The following is a 19,170-nucleotide window of genomic DNA, read 5'->3' as shown; positions in this document are numbered from 1 at the left end:
AGACAGTATGACAGATGCAGGGTGCCTTTCCCAAGCAGAAAAGAGATGGAGGCTACGGGCTGAATGTTAAATGTACCATACACCCAACATAAAAACAGACCAAACATGCTTACGAGATTTATACTAACGCTTACTTTCTCTGGCTGGTCAAAGGTTCAGGAGCTTATAATAGTTTCCCAAGGCACGTTGACTGTGACAGATTTTAAAGAAGAGACTCCTGAAGGAGTTCAAGGCATAAATTGAATTACAGTATGCTTGGCCTGCGGTTGCTAGGGAGATCCCAGAGCCGAGGAGAAAGTTCCTGGTGATTTTTCACTGTTGTTTGAAGGCTGTGAAATTAAGGCTTTGTGCGGTGCTCACCGAGACAAGGCTGTGGTTGGCGTTCACCATTGACATCAAGCCGGATTGGCCCGGAGGGGGCAAATTTTTATGAAACAGATATGACAAAGCAGCATTTTGATCAAGTCATCGCTCTCTTTTAAAAGGGCCACTTTCGCTTTTATTCACACCAAGTGATGGACATTCCTATTTAAACACTTTCAGCTGCAGAGGCCTGAAGCTCAGCCCAGGAGCCCAGGCTGCCCTGGGCTTTAGGAAGAGTATGGAGTGGGATCAGGGCTTCGCAGCTAATCCCTTTACCTCTGGTGTGGGTGGAAGCAAATTCCCAGCATTGAATCCACCGAACTTTAAGAGAATTCAAGTCTGTGACTATGTTTTGCAGCCAGAGTCTAATTGCAGCTCATTGCATGGGCTTGGGCTTTTGCAGGATTTGAGAGGGATGAATTTCATCTCTTTGGGCTTACACAGGCAGAGGGGAGCTCTCAAAGAGGACAAGGAATTTTTAAAGGGGAAGCAGTGGCCAAGCAGTGACAATGGTTTTTTTTTTCTGAGAGAAGGTCATGCAGCCATCGACAATCCCCTGAACACTCTTCTCTGTTTGTACCCAGCCATGTGTGACCATCACCTGGACCTAGACAAGCTTTCCATGGGCCATGCTTTCCACAGGCTGTGCTGCCAACAGCATTACCAAAGGCCAGCTTTGGGATGAAGTAACCTAGGCAATGGTCAAACATGGCCCAGGGCAGCCTGACACCACCCCACCGCCCACCCAGGGGTATGCTGCTGGAACGGTCCCAACCTGTCAGGAGGTATTGGGTCACTACTCTGTCTTCGGTACCTCCTCCCAACAGTGGGGCAATTACTATTTCCATCCTAGGACCGTGGAAATGTATCTCCATGCTGCAGAAAAGCTGGAGACTGAACAAATAAAACCAGATGGAGGAAATAGTGTACTGTCTTAGGACTCCAGATTGCTGGGCTCACGTCCTAGCTCTGCCATGGGTTTCCTACTTGACCTGAGCCTGTTGCTTCTGCTTTCACTGGAGGAATGCTGTATGGGAGAAGGAGTGACTGTCCCACAGACGTCAGGCTTGCCCTTTCCTGTCTCTTCCCAGTCACCTTTGTGTCTCCTCACAGCCCTGAGCTGCTCCTGGTGCCAACAGGCCCTTTCTCAGCTGTGGGACACCAAAAGCCTTCTTCTTGGAGAGGAGTCACCTTAACTGGGAAAGAGTCGCTCCCTTAGGGTAACGTAACACCCCCTCCCCAAGCCATACCTAGGGTGGCCTCGCTAAGGCAGTTTCCAGGACTACGAGCTATGGCTATCAGACCAGCTATAAATTCAGACGACTTTGACCAGCTATCACTTGAGCTTAAGCAGCACCAGTCAGCATAGTAGGTAGCAGCTACAAATACTGGGAAGAGAGCTGGGATGTAAATAAACCACCAGGATTAAAGTAAAGGAGCAATATGTTTAATAAATCCTAGCTGGAAAGTTTATTTGCTCCAATTTGTTATAAAACAATTTTTCTCCATCCTCTGACCCCATCCCAGAGAGATTGATGCTGCCTCTTAGCTAACAAGCCATTAGGCATGTCACTTGCCATTTGAGGCCCAGCTGGACTTGTCTTCATTTTATAAAATAGTAGGAGAACTTCACAAACACAAAACCCCTCCCAGAATGAATCCCTCTATTTCTTGTGTTGGCCTATTGAGCACAAAAATGTCACCTGTTTGCAGAGCGGAGCAAAGCGAGCAAAATACAGACAGGGAGAGCTCACTTCCACTCCAGCTTTGTTTGTTCCAAAACACTATGCAATGCAGATTAATGTCTTAGCACAAGAAAGTTCAGATAACAAAACAAAACATAAAAAAGAGGAATCTTATCCACTTTTTGAGAAGTTGAACCTGCAGCAAAAGGAAGGAAGCTCAGCAGAAATGAAGGAAGCAGACAGAGAGCTCTGTCAGGGTTCAATCCACACAGCATTGGTGGGATACAAGAAAGCTGTGTGAAGCATGCACTGGGGGAAGGATAGAGTTCCTGCCAGTACCCACAGCCCTGCTCTGTTCCTTGGTGCAAGTCATTAGAAATGCCAACAAGATTTAACGCACAATAGAGCAGGCATTGTTCTCAACCATGAGTCCAGACTCTCCTGCAGAGCTCAGCACTCAGAGCCTGCTGAGGATTCCAGCAAAAGCAGGTGAACCTCTTCAAATGCTTCTTTCAAAAAAAACCACCATCAGTAAGTATACCACAGTAGTCCCCATTTCTGCCTTTCAACATCCTTCATACACAGAGATTTCTTACCAGGATAGGATGATGGTGGTAATGTGAATTTCACCAGTGAATCCATGATCACCCTTTGATTTTTCATCTTTCCATGGCCATATACCTGCCCCTGGCTACAACATCTCCATCAGCACCAAACTGTGTCAAATTGTCTTGCACTCCCTCTAGTTTTGCTCCCAAGCCAAATCCCCTCGGTGTGGGTTATAAGTTATCAGCTGCAGATCACAAAAGCAAGTGTGCCTTATACCTGTGAGTGGTTAAAAGTTTCCCGTGGAAGCATTTGTCTTGTTTGGAGGTGAAAAGCAGCCTTAGAAAACGTTCATTTCACTATACACAGTGATGTTTTGCTAGGAAAATGTAACACACATATATATGTATATGTACATATGCATATGCATGTATGTTCAAGGTTTTTAAACACTGACAGTGTTTTGCGTCCTTTTTTTGTTTCTAATGAATACCCCAGGAAAAGGCAATGAACCTTTCTGGGGAAAGTCCTTCCCCAGAATAACATCTCTGTTGATGAGCAATTCCCAGCCACAGTAGATTCCTCACTTCCTGGCAGAGAAGGCTGAGGCAGGGAAAGGACAAGCAAAGGGCCAAAGGCAGGAGTTGCAGTTGATGGCCAACCACTACCTTGGCACCTCAGTCCCCAAGCCACACTTGCTGTCTAGCAAGACTTTGCCCCTGAGGGTCATGCACTGGTCTGCACGTGGTGACCTCCACTGGTTGCTCCACCAGCCTGCACATTTAACTGCTCTGATGTGCACTGCTGCCCACCTGGCCACTATAAGCCTCAATCTCTGCTTTTGGCCTTCTCGTTACACAGGTGGAGAGAGATCCCATTACAAGCTGCTGGGAACGGCTCATGGCTCGGTTTCTCAGTGCTGCAACACCTTTATCTCTCTTTCATTAATTTCTAATCTATCCCTTCCCCCCACCTCCATACAGCTCTGGATGGGGAAACATCTGCAAATAAAGAAGGGGTTTGCTTTTGTCTCTTAAAAGACAGCCCCTCATTCATTTTCTCTTTTGGTGGTTGTTGCTGTCATTAAATGAGGCAGATGCCACGTGTTTATGTTTTCCAGTCCAAAAGCACACTGGGGACATGGAATGACTTCCATTCATTCCCGTGCACACTGGACAAGTGGTAATACCTACAAACTTCATCTTCTTATACACTCCTTAATTCACATTATTTCTTTTTCCAAATCACTGAGCTAGTCACCATTGCAAAAAAAATGAACAATATATAATGCACCAGGGTTTCTATATTTTCCCTTTGGGCAGCTTTATCTAGAATTTAAAAGCCATTATTAAGTAATGCTTTCACTTTATTTTATGTTTTAAAATAACAAAGTCTAATAAAATTGATTTCCAAAGCCATTCAGTCTTTAACGTAGTAAATCAAGCTGTAGAGAGATACTGTGTGTGCATGTCTCTGTATGCCAAATGCAACTAAAATTAATACCTTGATGTTTTACACTATTATAAAATGTGGTTTTATATTTTCTTAAATGCCAGCTTGATTAATTGGTCCCCTAACTGAACATTCAGGCTGCTACTGTGACAAAGTATTTTGTAGGTTGACTGGGCAAGGGATTATTATAAAGAGCTGAGTAATTAACTCTATTGGGAGTCTTATATCAGGCATTGGGGTTCAAACTAAGCCATGATGACTTGGTGTTAGAAATGAACCAAATGCCAGGGGGTAAATTCATAACTGGTGTAATCTGCTATGCAGTCTACTGGAGCTACTGCAGGAGGGGGCTTTACTTACACCTTATGTTTTCACTTGCACAGTGCAAAGGTTAAGGCTTTCAGGCCGGGCTGTTTGAAAGCTTAACGAGTAAGTATTATCACTGTTTTCAGAGTCATTCTTCAAATGTTTTCAACATAAAACAGTGTATTAAATGTCTGGCAGACTTTCAGTGAGAATTGCCAAGATGTGATTTCTCCCCTTCCTCGCTGCTATTTTAATACTTAGCACCTCTGCAAACAAGAGGAGAGAAGGATAGAAAATCCCCAAAATCAATAAAATGAAGCAAGCCTGGTACTCAAAACTCCTGGATCCAGGAGAGATCCAGGACCCATCAGAGGTTTGCACTGGGAAAGGCTGTGTGGACCAGGAGACATCAGTCAATGCCATCAGCCTGCAAGAGATGCACAGATCCCAAGCAACACACCCTCCTTCTGGGCTCTTCCTTGTAACCACCCGTGAGCTCTCCAGTGGGGCATTGCTCCTTTACATCACATTTCTTGGCATTTCTCTGATTTACTTCAAACTTCAGGACCACTCTGGTCTGTGTGATGCACTGCCTGATCCATCACCTTGGGCTGAGGGCACCTTGCCCCCACCATGCAGGGGGACAGCCACATGCTGTACTTAGCATTGCCGAAAAGGCTTTCACAACGATTTCTAAGGCTCTGAAATGCCTGCAACCTGAACACCAGTTGATTCTGGCCCATTATTAGATAAAGAAAACACTTCTTGTTTCCCAGCAACAAATGATGATTTAAACTTTCAAGAACTTGCGAAAGAGAATGGAGATGCCTCTGTATCCCTAAATCATTCCCAGGAGAAGGGGAGTCCAAAAGGAAGAACGCCATCATGGAGAAAAGTGGAAAGAAATGAACGAGACCCTGGAGAAGCCTGAAATCTATTTTACAGATGCTGGTTTATTGTGTTGGAGAAGCATTTCTCTAAAAAAGAAAAGGCACCATATCATGGAGAGATTAAAAATTTATAACTGTAACAGGGTAAAGAGCCTGGGCCAAAAACTACGCATAAGCTAAGGCATTGCTTCCAGCCTTGGGAGCAACAGGGGGGAAAAAACAAAGGAAATTTTTAATACCTTCTGCATGCTGCAGAGTGAGAGAACCTGCTCACGGTCTCCTGCATGGAGGAGAGGGGTGTTAGTGGGAGGTTCCTACCTCACTGAGGCAGCAGTGATGCTGGGGGCTAGCAAGTAGACACAGGCAGCTGGGCACAGCAAAGCAGGCAGCTGGTACAGTACTCTCAGCTGAGGGTCTAACACCATAAAAACAACTACATGAGGCAGCGACTGGCCTTCTGCATCTGCAGCCCCACAGCTGTGTCTGTGTCTTTCCTCTGGTGCCTCTAGTTCTCACTATGAAAATCTTGACACAGACAGGCAAATGGTTGTTCCCCTAAAAGAGAAGAGCCTTTTCCCATGGGTAAGGGGTATGGAATAGTCTGGAATAGTCTCCCTTTTTGGCTGTTTTCTGTTTTTATCATTTGTGATGTCTTCGATTTCATGAAGATGGAATATCCCATGCTGACATCTAGCTCACCAGAGCACTGCTGACCTCTGACATGTCACTGCCTGCTGCAAACTGGCACTGGGTGTTAGCAAGCGGTGGCTTTTTACTAGTACAGGTATTTGTCATGATCTTCCAGGAATTTGATTGGACTTTTAGCATTCAGACAGCATACAAACAAGCATCCTTCCTTTCTTAATGGGAAGTGTGACATAATACGGTTTTCCAACATATTGGTCCTCCAATGACTTTGTCACAACCTTTCAGCAGCCAGGGCAAAGTGAGAGGGCCAGGAATTCAAATATTTGTTTTTCTTTCCCCAAAAATATTTTGAAAATTAGAAAAAAGCTTCTGGACACAGGAAAAAAGTAGTAATGAACAACATACATTTCCGGATTTGTTGTGTTTCTTTATGGAGTACTGTGCAGCAGCTAGAGCCACATCTTGGAGTGAGTTTTCTTTAAAGAAGGCTAATTCTGCAGATTAAGACCCAAATCACAAAACTTTACACAACAGCTTGCTGCAGGAGATAAATCAACTTTACAGTGGCCAGTAAATAGGCTAAAATTCTTCCAGGCTCACCTCCCTTATCACTTCCTATCACCAAAAGTACAAGCAACATGCTGGATGCTACAAGGAGAAGAGGTCACTGCTACACTGATGGAGAACACAGAGAGCTGGACCTGGTTTAGTAACTTTGTTGGGTCTGCCTGAGACAGATTAAAGAAAACAGTGATTTCTCATCCAAAAGCCTATGCTTGTTAAGGGAGAGATGCTTCATCTTTTCTCAGAAGCATGCCTCATTAGGGAAATATCATCTTCCTCCTTTAGAATAAATTACTATGCAGCAAACATATGCTACTGCTAATTGTACTGGAAAAGAAGAAAGCATCTACTGCCTTCCATCATTAACAAGTTAAAATGCATAAGGAAAATGAATTAGTTTTGTAGCCACTCTTTCAGTTATATCCTGAAAGCACAGATATCCATATTTGGTTTACAAAGGAAAAAGAAATTTAATTTAGAGGTATTATTTAATAATTCTGCCAATGCCCAAGCAGGAAGAAATAACAAAGGTAGGATATTTGATTACTTGTCTAGCCTGCACTGTGCCAGCTAGAATATTTTTACCATATCTAGTCCCTGGGGTCAAAATCTATTGACATACATTGATATAAGTCAAGAATAAGTCTGACAGGTACATGGACTTTCTCACAGTTTACGTTACTGCAAATAACAGCAGACTCCCTACATATCTGGATAGCTTCGTCTGACAGTGTTACAGCTGCAGCTGCTGGAATTGTAATGTGGCCAGGCAGTGTCCATGTCCCCCTCTGCACGTGGGTGGGAGAAGTCAAACCACACAGGAGGGCCTGAACCCACAGCCCTGAAAGCTTCTTAGGTCTCTGTGATGGGGTGTCTGCAGGGATGATATCACAGCACACTCTGAGTCACCACCAGTAATGCTAAGAGCCAAAGAAAAGCTGTTTTTTTGTCACATAAGGAGAGGAAGAGGGAGCACATAGCAACTCCCTTTCAGTGGGTCCCATGGATGCACCTTGTTTTGAACAGGGAGATTTTTCATTTAAATTATCCTTAAATTGCAAAAAAGTGGGTAATAATGTTATCTCATCTCCTTCATCTGTGGGTTAAATCTTTGAGGGAAAGAAGGCATCCAGGAAGGTTTATTAAAAAAATGAAGAGGAGGATGTTCACTTCAACTGATCAGAGTCAAACCCAAAAGTATTGCAAATGTTGCCATTTGGAAAGGCACTGCAGTGCCTAAATTGCAAGGAGTCATCACAGACTGCTTGTGAGACCCTGGCTTTACCTGCCTGTCAATCTCTTGTTATCTAAGCAGCATTCAGCCATCGTTCAGCAACAACTTTTCCCAGACAGATCAAAGGCACATGAAAACTTATTGGTGTATCCCCTATTTTGCCTTCAAACTATGCAAATATATGATATGCAAATATAAAATAAACATTCATATGTATACATACAAATTACTGTGAGTAGCAAGCACAGATGTTTGACTTACAAATTCGTAGGTTGATATTATTATCTCATGTCAAATGAGCATAATTCAGAACCGGAACAGAGTCCAATCTGCATCCCAAATGTAGAGTTTACATTTGGAGTCACCCTTGTGAAACCAAGGGCTTTTCTCTTATTTACACCAATGTAGTCAAGATCAGAATCTGACCCACCCGTAGCATGGAGGAAGAAAAAATGAAATGCAAATCTTAGCTCATTTCACTGCTGTGTGGATGCAAATGCCACAGACCATGTTATGTGAAGTAAAAACGCTCAGACATCGTCCTGCCTTATCAGACCTTCGTACAAACACTGGATTTATGAGCTGCGCATTAAGTCCCATGATTTATGCTGCTTTCTTTGCTCGGGTTTGCTGCCTTCCCCCAGGGATCGTATCTGTGACCGTAGGCACTTTCTAAGATTTCTATGCGCTACCTAAACAAAATGCCCTTTCATGAGGCCAAATGCACCACATCAAGAAAGCAACTGTATTTCTTTCATAACGGTTTAGACTCTGTCAGCTATATGAGGCTCAGTAGCCGGCCTCTGGAAAATAGTTAGCCCTGTGTGTACCAGAGTGATAAATTAATACAGAAATGTTCTTTTAATTTAGAACTGCCTGTGTTTCTGTCGCTGGCCATAGGGCAACCTGACAGCCATACAAGGCCCCTCTGTTTGTGTCACCATCCTTAATGCAAAGTAGGTAAACTCTGACGCAGGCTCTTTTCCAGCAACGTAGCAGCTTTTTTCCTTTTATTTCACTCCTGAAGCGGCATTTTGATGTACTCAAAATGTGTTCAATGCAGATCCAGGAGAAAAACCCCAAGGAAATACCAAGTCCCATGGTTTCTTCTGGGTTTCATGCAATAGCACACTCTAAGTGGACCTAGGAAATAATCAGCATTTGAGGGAGAACTGCAAGAGTTTCCTTAGACAGAAATTGTACAGCTGGCAGAGGAAAGAGACTCTATTGTATTTTCACGATACGTACATATATATTCACCGCTATATGTAAGCAGGATTTTATTGGCACGTGTGCTGCAGCTCAGGCTTTGTTGCAACAAGTTGTCTGGGAAGTCAGCATTTTAACATTAATAGCCAGGACTCTGTTGCATTGCATATGTGTTATATGGGACGTGCATGCCATAGCCAAAGATAGAGGAAACTCAGAAACAAAGACCTGCGGCAGAAAAAAGATAAGTATAAAGAAGGTTTTTCTGTCTCTAAGCACTGACACACCTTCTACGTTGAAAGGGAAAAATAGAAATACATTTCTTTTAAAAAGTTATCATCTGTCTGGGCACTAGCCCAGTTTTCCAGTCTCGCTTTATAGCTTGCCTTACAAGCTATTTGTGTCTTTTTCATTACAAGTACCCAGGCTTCTGGGGGCCAAAACCTTGACTAATAAAAATAACAATGACAATAAAAAGTTAACGATGTGCTCATTTTATTTGTAGATTGCATCCCTATTCCCCACCGCTTGTTTATTTTGGGCAGCATCCAGAATTGCACTCAGGGACCTAAAGTGCAGCTTAGGCAGAGTTTAAGCTCTTATATTGAGAAGAACAATCCAAAACCAACCCTCTGAAAGGCTTTTGTCCCTTTAAGGGACTTCATTTTCCAATGAAAATATTGTCAAGCTGTTTATTCAAGGTGAAGGAGTGTCTAGAGATTGTGCCCTTCTGTCTTCGTGGCCTGAGTGCTCTAACTGATAGTCAAACACACAGTCATAACAAAAAGGTGAGCAGAGGAGAAAGGACCAGAGGGCTTTCAACAGAAAATAGGAGCCTGGCATCTGCACTGAAGTATTTGATTTTGGTGCCTGCCTAAAGAGTTTCAGACTCTGAAGTCTTTTTTCATGTAGGGGCAGATGGTAGGCCTCAATTCTGAGGTATTTCTGGGTAAGAAAGAGATTTTTTTCCTTTCCATGCACTCAGATGTTCCCCCAGCCACTAGCAGTAAATCTCTCAGCAGTAGAAACATGGGCCTCACTCAGTCTTCCATGTTTTATCACTTTCAGGTGTTACATCTCTAAAATCACAAATGCCTGCACCTCTCTTGTTTGGATACAATGCCTAGAGTGCTTTTCTCTTTTCTTTTTTTTTTTTTAAGATTGTCAGCTAAGAAAGACAGCATCCCTTCTCAGGCACAAGCAAAATGCTTATTCTTAGCGATAAAAAACCGCACATGATGTCATGAGAGAAAGAAGAAGGAGAGCTGGTGTGCTTTGTTTGTTGCACTTCTGCTGCAGAGGCAAAATAAAGTAGGCACCAGAGTTTGCCACCAATACGTGGTCACCACCCATGAAGGCAAAGCAATCTGTTCTGTAAGTAACTGCTGGTGCAGGTATGTGTGTGCACAGCAGCATGTTCATCACACAATGCCCGCATCAGACAAGTTTGGTGCATTTTTCCCACTTCACAGCTGTGGCATGTGTCACATGCAAAGTCCTTGAGCTAGTGTAGGAGCCCTGCGTCTCCAGATTTACCTTTTTCTCCCTGCTGCCCATAGGCAGAATCTGGACAATTGGGTAAGGATTCAGCATTGCATAAGTGAGGGTTACTGAGATGAATCCTGCCCATCAAGCCTCTGAAATACTCACTGTTCATCATCAGCAGAAAGCAATGTGCAACTTAACTACCCATCACTGGACACCTTGAGCTAACGTGTCTGTCCCCTTTCGAAGCAGTGAAGGATAAAACCTCTGGGCCAGCAGCTTCCCACTTTGCTGCCAGGGAAGTCCACAGTCATTTGCACCAGCTGAAGTAGCTTACACCAGCACAACCAGCAGTGTTTGCTGCAGGGAGAAAAAGCTCTCTTCTGGCTGTAGAAATGCCAGCTGTAAGAGAGACCTATGAAGGTGAGATCCAAATCTGCTGCAGAAACCCCAACCAGGTGCAAGTCAGGCCTACACTGGGTTAAACAGTAACAAATAAATAAGCTTTTCCTTCTCTGATAGACAGAAAGCTTTTGTTCTAGTCCAGCAAGAAGGACAAGGAATTCCCATCATTGTTTCATGCTTTCCCCTGACTCTTTTTTCTTTTTAAGTCCATTTTTCAAAAAGTAATTTTGAAATGTTCTGGGAAATGCAGGGGGTAGCGGTGCTAATCTATCATCCTCTTCTGATAACATTTAATTAAAAAACACAGCTATTAGTCATCTGCTACCCCACCACCAGGGCTGACCTGACAATATCTTAACACACTGGTGAAAGAAAAATTGAGAAGATTCTTTTTCATTTTATTTTATCGTAGCAGCAGGGGAGCACAAGCATATAATTTAAGGGAGGGCAAATACAGCTTCTTCTGCCAGTTTCTCAGCAGGTTAATCCAGGTTTTTTTCTGCTGTTGGTGGGTTGGTTGTTTTTTTTTAAAGAAAAAAACCAACCAGAAACAGCTGCTATAGAAGCAAGCTCTTGTGTGGCCAAAGCTATCATCGTCCCAACAGAACCTCTATAACTTGCATTTTAAGCCTCTACAAGAGTTAGGCTTTTCCCTCAATGTAATGAGAAGCCAGCAAAAATCAGTTTTAATTGTAATAGAGAATATTTCCTAGACCCATATTGTTAAATTGGCCATGGACTGATGAGATCCAGGTTCAGCTTGGCCCATCTGCCCTTGAATGTGTCTCTTCATATACGCCCTGGCTGGACACACACCCGAGTGGAGAAAGCCCTAAAGCCACAGTACCAGGAAATGGGCAAAAGGCGAGTCAAGACAGTTTTAATTTATACTCATTTGCCTTTTCTGTGGTTTAGCTAAAAGTTCCCAAAGCTGAAAAGTTCAGAATTCTATTTCAGAGATTGATGAGATAGAGCAGCACAGGTGATCTTGAGACTTAAACTGATGACAACCATAAAGGCCAATCATGACATTTGGGTCCAGACCTAGTTCCAGGGTGGGAGGGACGTGCAGGTATAACTTCATTCTCTGTCCAGTTTGCCAGTCAGACCTGAGTAACACTGGCCTTAGTCTGAGGTTGGACAGAACACCTAGGGGTGTCAGAAAACCACCTGAAATAACCTATGAATTGATGGAGAGTTAAAGATTCCATTACCAGATTGCAGAGGTGGAAAATGCCGAATTCCTGAGCAAAAGAGAGAAGAATTATAGAATGGGTGAGCTAAATTATATGTGCTTCAAAAAATCAGTCCTGGCTTCACTTGCTCATTTTAGACCACAGCTCTGCCCTCTGGGCATGACTGAAGAGACAGGAGAGCAGCCATGCAATCCTGAACCAGAAGTCCATTCATTGGCTGACAGGATCTAGGTGCAGCTGCTTAGGGAACACTGCAAAACCAGAGAGTACAGCACAAGCCTGTTCCCTCGGTACCTTCCCAGGGAGTTTCAGTTTGCCAGTAGGTGCTTCCAGTCTCAGAGGCTGCGTCCACAGCAATGCATTGAGTGGCCTTGAAGAGCTTACCTTCCATTAATGTGCCAATTGTTTCTCAGTTCACTTAATACATATAACATTTCACAACTTTCTGTGGCAGGAGACTCCGCAACTCAGTTCTTTGTTCCCTGTGGCTCATTCCTGATGTTTGAGAGGGAGGTGAATGCTGTTGCTGTTGCACACGTGTGTGGCTATACACTGTGAGAAATGCCTTCCCTGCTTTCTGTGCTGAGATGTGGGAGAGAGAATATACTCAAAATGTCACCTTCTACTATGCAAAGCTTCTTCTGGCTACTTCATGCATGAAGTTTGTGAGCCCAGGGAGGTATCTGTAGTAGGTGAGCAATTCCAGTATTGTAAATCTTGGTGCCTTGGAATGGACAGAAGGATAGACAGGCAGATGGGGAGTTGCAAGATAAATATCTCGCTGTGTCAAAGCAAAACTAGTACTAGTTCAGACCTCCCAGAGTGCAGACAACTCAGTCCCATGTAAGCCACAGGTGGAGCTTTTCCCTGTTGGGTATGCGGAATAAAGACTTAGATATGCGAGAATGTTAAAATGGAAAGAGGAATGAATCACTGACAGCAATATTGCATTTTCTTTTTTTGGGTGACTCTCAAACCAGCAGTGCCACAGAGAACTGAGACATTTCCTTCCTTCAAGCCTAGATCAGAAATTCCTTGCTGTTATTTTTCTTCCATTTCCATTCTTCCTCATGAAGTTAGGTGTATCTCCACGACCAAGAAGGTGCACTCTTAAGCCATGTTATGCTAACTAGGGTCACAGGAACAGTGAACACAAGACCTTTGACAGTCCACATTTCAGTGGGAGTCTGAGGTTAAGTGTGAGCTGTGAAACCATACTAAAACTCAAACCACCTTATCTTGTGTTTGCAGCCTTTATTTCCATTTACTTTCTTGTTATCCTTTGTCCTGAAAAGCTGCTGGAAATTCTTGCACAAAGTAGAAGTTTAAGGCTGAGGCTCAGATGCTCAAAGGCATCTTAGATGCCCCATTTGCATTGCATACAATGAGAAGATGCCTTTGTTACACCACACAACTGAATCCTTCAAGGCAGACTTGCTTGTCCCCTCTTTGTAGTATTCAGTGAGGTGCTGAGGCTTGCTGTTTATGTCACCTAGCCTGCTATGTGGGTCTAGTTTGAGACTGCTATAGAAAGAAGCTATAGTTTTACTTTGCTCGCATAATTGCCAAATCAACTCAACCCTCAGCTTTCAAGAAGCAGCAAAACCAGTCAGCAAAGTGTGGCCACAACCATGCGTTCCCTGGAAGACTTTCCCTGCCATAGCTAAAATGAGAATGTGTAGCTACCTATTATTATTTTTATTATGACTCAAACTTGGGTTCAGGCTATTCACAGCCATTATGGTACTAACTTGTAACCTATCATTATGAACAGATTTCACAGCCTATGCTCTCTACAGCATTCAATCCTTACAGAAACATGTGATGAAAGATTCTGGCAGTGGCAGTGCTCTTGTTCACATCCTGAGGCTTCATGAGCTAATCGCAAAGCCCCTTGTTCCCAACATGCTGCATAAATATATTGCACTGGAGACGGAAGCACACCTTTCTTAAATTATCAGGGTAGTTTCATGGGTAGCAGAACACGGTTTCCTGGTGTCTAGTCATCATCTGACCGATGCATCTAAGAAAATGTGAGCTCTGACTAACGTCTCTCTGGAGTTTGGAGGAACCTCAGCCTTTCCGTCTCTCTCAGGTGAGGAATCCCTGGTGTGCAGTAGAAATGTATTAGTCTTACCAGCTTCTCCTCTGATGGGAAGATGATGAGGTTTCTCTTTCTTTTCTTTACAGAAACATTGTTTTTATGAAACTTCTAAGAACTTGGTATCTTCAAGACCTTTACAACCCTGTCAACTTTGGCTGAAAAAAGCAAAGGGAGACAAAAATTATTATTGATGAAAAGGGATTAAAAGAGGGCCAGTAAAAACAGACAAGCTAAACATTAAAAAATCATCAGAGCATCAGAGAAAGAGATGGTGGTGCAATTGTAGGGTTTCCCACAGACAGCCAGTAATGGCCATCTTTGTTTTGTATGCCTATGTTTACCAAGTTTGAAATCAGAGCAATGAACAGTTCAACTAGTGTGAGAGCTGCTAACCCACAAACCAACAAATACGTCTCTTCCCTCTACTGCTGCTGCTGAGAAAGGCAAGATTACAGCACGAGCAGACTTCCCAAAGCCAGCTGGGACTGAAACGCAGACATTCATGACACTGAACTTAGACAACCTGTGCATTTCCACAGGCTGAGCTTTTCTGCAGCTCCTGCCCACCTGCATGCTGCTGCAGCCACATTGCCGTCAGTGCTTGGGCCATGCCATATAAAGCTACCTCAGCTATGTGTGTGTCTCTTGAGCTGTAGTCACACCTTTGGCTCCAACACACCTGAAAAGGCTTTTGAAGCCTGAGGCTTTTGCAGGCTCCTGCTGGTCCAGCCCATGGCATGAGGAATGCAGAGGCACCCAGATGAGGGGCAACCCCTGCTCCTCCAGCACCACACAAGTGAGGTCTCAGCTTGGCTTTGTACTATTTGGGATTCCAAGCTCATAGGAAGACATTCCACCTGTGGCCCTATGTCTTTCTGTGTGAATGCAAAATACTAAAACTTGCATGTGCAAAATGTTTTTCCATGTAGAAAAAAACATATTTATACATCCAATATTTGCAATCTATGGTCCTCAGTTGCAAGTGTATCAAACCTTTCCAGACCTAGGAGAAGCACAAAGCGAAGGCTTAAGACTCACAAATCTCCTATTACAGGCACTATTCTGCCAACACAGTGGTTTTCAGAGATAGTTCATTATTATTTAACCAACTCAAAAGTTTTGAATGTAAAAAAGGTGAACTGATACTCTGTGTTTATTTCTGTTAAGAGTGCGTGGTGTGGTTCGGTTTGGTTTGGTTTCATTTGTTCGGTTTGGTTTGGTTTGGTTCGGTTCAGCTTGGTTTGGTTAAGAAAGTATCTATAATGAGATGAGACCACAGCCCACTGGTTAAAAAGCTAAGAATAATCATGCTAATGTTTTATTCATGTGGGAATGTTAATTAAGATGCAGCTGTAATTACAGTACCATCATCATCTAGTGGCCTGGAAGTGCAAATGTTCTTCCTGACATATGGAATAATAGAAACCAGCTTGGTACAAATGCTGCTAACCAATACCCAGAAAAACACTCGGCTACACACGTCTCCTGGCCCCTGGGGTGCTCTTCCAAAAGACATCAGTCACTGCCACTCACACAAACTGTTGAAGACAAAGCTGCATTCTGCATCTCCTGGCTTAAAAAAGATCACACAGCATCCCAGGATCGAAAACAAATAAACAGGCAGCTAACCTCAAAGTCCTCACTGACACTAGAACAAATGTTGGGAGCAAAAGTTAGATGTTGGGGAGGATTCTTGATGCCCACTTTCACTTGGAGAGTTTGTGGTGCTGATAAAGATGCCGGGCAGCAGGAGCTATGCTTTCACGGCCGTACAGCATGCCGGGTGGCCAGACCTTGCTGGCACATGTTATTTGTTTGAACTGAACAGCGGTGCTGGTATTCGGCTGCACCAGGTATAACCTCTCCTCCCTTGAGAGCAGCTCTGAGCAGCACAACAGGCTGAAGCTGCTCGGCATGGTTCTTCTCAGCAGAATTATTCTTTCTCATAAATTGCAAGAAAGCAAGGAGCAGAAAATGCTCTATTTCTTGGCATTAAGCTGAGAATTAATTTTACAGTATCCTACGGTGTTTCTGTGGATGCACTTCTGCTGTCCTGAAGACCTGGCTGAAACAGCAGTTGAAATCTAGAAAGGTCTATGCAATTAAGTATGTACCTAGCTCCAAAATCTCTGTAAAAATCCCTTTTGCCGCAGGGACTACAAAAAAACCCCTGGCAATGCTTAGCTTTCTGGCAAGCTTATTTTCCCATCTACCTTTCTGACCAAAGCTTTTCCTTCTCTACACATCTACGGTCTTTGCCTTACAAATGAACGTAGATCATAACATTTCTTGTAGCGATTGTCTTTTTATTACATGTCCATGACCAGGATTCCATTCTTCAATGAAATATACTTGCAGGACTTCAGGGGGGAAGATCGAAGGTTTTGACATTGTACATCACAGAAGTTAGGCAGAGAGTTCAGGTTTACACTCGAACAGCTTTCAAGGTCACAGCTCAAGAGCTGGTTGAGACCCACCTGTAATAAAAGTACTCATAGCTGTCTGGGAAAATACATTTTCATTCTGCTAGACACGTCAATATATCCAATTCAGATTCTGTTGTGGAATGGAAATAGTAATCAAAATACTAAAATAAAAAATATATGTCAGCTCAGGAGCATAAAGCCAAACCAAAACAACATAAAACAACCAAAAAAAAAAAGCCTGAAATACAAAAAAAGGTTGTTTTCAAATTTCTGAAATCAAAACCAGTATTTTGTGGAAAATGGTAAGTCCAAACCAAATTTTTGTTTAAAATGCCACAATTGAGAAAACCTGAACATGTTATTTGGAATAGGGTTCCCTGAAGAAAACATGTATGCTCACAACACTCTCTAGTGTTTCCTCCACAACACGTCAGCCCGGCACTGCCATGTGGTCCAGCAGGAATATTTTGATGAAAGATGTTTCAGCCAGTTTGACTGAGTGTACAAGGGAAGGACGCCTCTGTGCATCAGCTGCTTCGTTAGTACTTGCCGATCACCTGCTGGTGCCTGGGGACTTTGTTCTTTGGGTGGACAGGAAAGCCACAGTCATTCAGTTGCCACTGCAAATTTCTTGCCTAATGGTCACAGTGTTTAGTTGTTTTAATTTCTCAGTAGTAGACAGCCAATACTTGATGCAACCAGTTAAAGGAAACAATTAGTATAACACTTGTCAGTCAGGAGGTGTGTCAAATGTTAACTATGGCTCCTGCCGTAACACACAGAGAGCTGCTTACCAGCTGTCCAGAGAGACTGTACCTGTTCCCATAACTGGAGTTCCTGAGCTCAGAGACCCTCTCCTAAAAACTGCCAGTACTGAGGGGAGGGGAGCAGCTCTGGCCTTTACTGCAATAAAAATAAGAACAACAAACACCTGAAACAGGTGAAAAAAACAATAAAATAGGATGATGATTTGGGGGGGACTGTCTACGGGAAAGCAAAAGTTTTGACTGGCTTCCTTACACATGTATCAATAACATAATTAGCGGGTAACCCTTTCTTGAGTGCAATAGGGAACTGCTAATTGTGTCTCTAGCTATTTGTTTACGTGGAGGACACAGTCCTTCCACACTTCCAAGACGTACTGAGATGTTCACTTCTCCTTTCATTTAGCGCTGCTCATCTCCATGCTGAGGAAGATGCACCTCCTTCCCACTGCTGTCTTGACAGACCCATTGACTCTCTTCTGAAATAGCCCTCTCCTTTTTGAGGAAATTCTGACTTCTGTTAGAAGCCACCACAATGACTTCAGGAGAGTCATCTCCCTGGTTATTTCTGAGATCCTACTTAACTCTTCACCCAACATGTATATGCCAGCAGTCTTCAGCCACTTCCAAAAGTGATCTATGAGAATCTCTGTGACTATTCCCAGGCTGGTATGTAAGTACCTGTATGCATACAGGCAGACTAAGCAGGGCTTGTGCACTATCCCCTGATAACATGCTGGTGATAATATGCACCATTAATTTGCTGGCACCTGGTATGATTCTGGCCCACTGCTCACCCAGATAGCACCCAGGTCCAGTTCAGGGACTGTGTGTGTGTCCAACGAGCACATGGACAAAAGCCACGCAGTTTTGGGAGGGGAGGTAGTTTTGCTGCAAAAGCATGAGCTGTGCCATGTTGCTTGCCTGAAGGCCAGGGAAACAGGCCCTTGTTCATTACACTTACTGCTGTAGATGCAGCCTCAAGCTGCTGCCTGGAAAATGCCATCCCAAGAGTGTACAGAGATGCAGAAAATCAGGGCTGTTTGGGAGTAGCTGTTTCTGAAGGTAAATCAGCAGAAGGCCCAGGCAAAGGAAGAACAGCTCTGCCTGGGCACACGAACTCTCAGACCTGGCCTAAATATTAACCACATTTGTCATTTTGTGATTCTTTTGGCAGCTAGGATGTACTGTCCCTTGTGTTTTGAAAGAAGAAATGCACATGAGATCTTGGACCTGACAGTAAGTGCTAGTGTGATCACAGCATGCTAAAAACTCATAAAAAGGCTCCTCTCACCTGTCGTCACAGGGAATTAACACTATTGGGGCAGCTTGAGGCTGAAGAACAGCCCAGCAAAGACACCTGAATGTAGAGGATACCTACTTCTGAAGAAGAGCAGTAGATTCTATTAGCCAGATGTTGGGGACAGCACATCTGGCGTGCAGCAGGGCTGGCCAGAGGAGGTGGAAGTGATTGGGGTATAGCATTGCCCAAATGAAATCCCCTCACATCTCTGGCACAGCATGGCAATACCCACCAGAACCATTTAAAATCAGACCTTACTAGCATCACCCTCACATCCTTGTCCCCCAAAATAATAAGCTTGGTAATTAGCTTGATTTTTAATAAATACTGAATTCTTTCTCTTTTTTCTTTTTTTTTTTCATTTACCCTTTGGACTTGCAGACCCTAAAATCCACTTAGTTGCATTGGAGCTTTCCTTAACAACCTTGCTGAACCAGCCAGCATGGATCTTTGTTGCTCCAGAGGCGTGTGGGATGTTCACGCACAAGCAGGACTCTGGCTGCTGCCTTTCAAGCAGGGCATTCAGACTAGGAAGATTCAGATGACAACTTGGGGCACAAACAGCTCCCTCTACTTGCCAGGGGTACCAA

The sequence above is a fragment of the Falco naumanni genome, chromosome 1, assembly GCF_017639655.2.
Source record: "Falco naumanni isolate bFalNau1 chromosome 1, bFalNau1.pat, whole genome shotgun sequence".
Taxonomy (NCBI): domain Eukaryota; kingdom Metazoa; phylum Chordata; class Aves; order Falconiformes; family Falconidae; genus Falco; species Falco naumanni.
Note: the sequence above shows the minus strand (reverse complement) of the source record.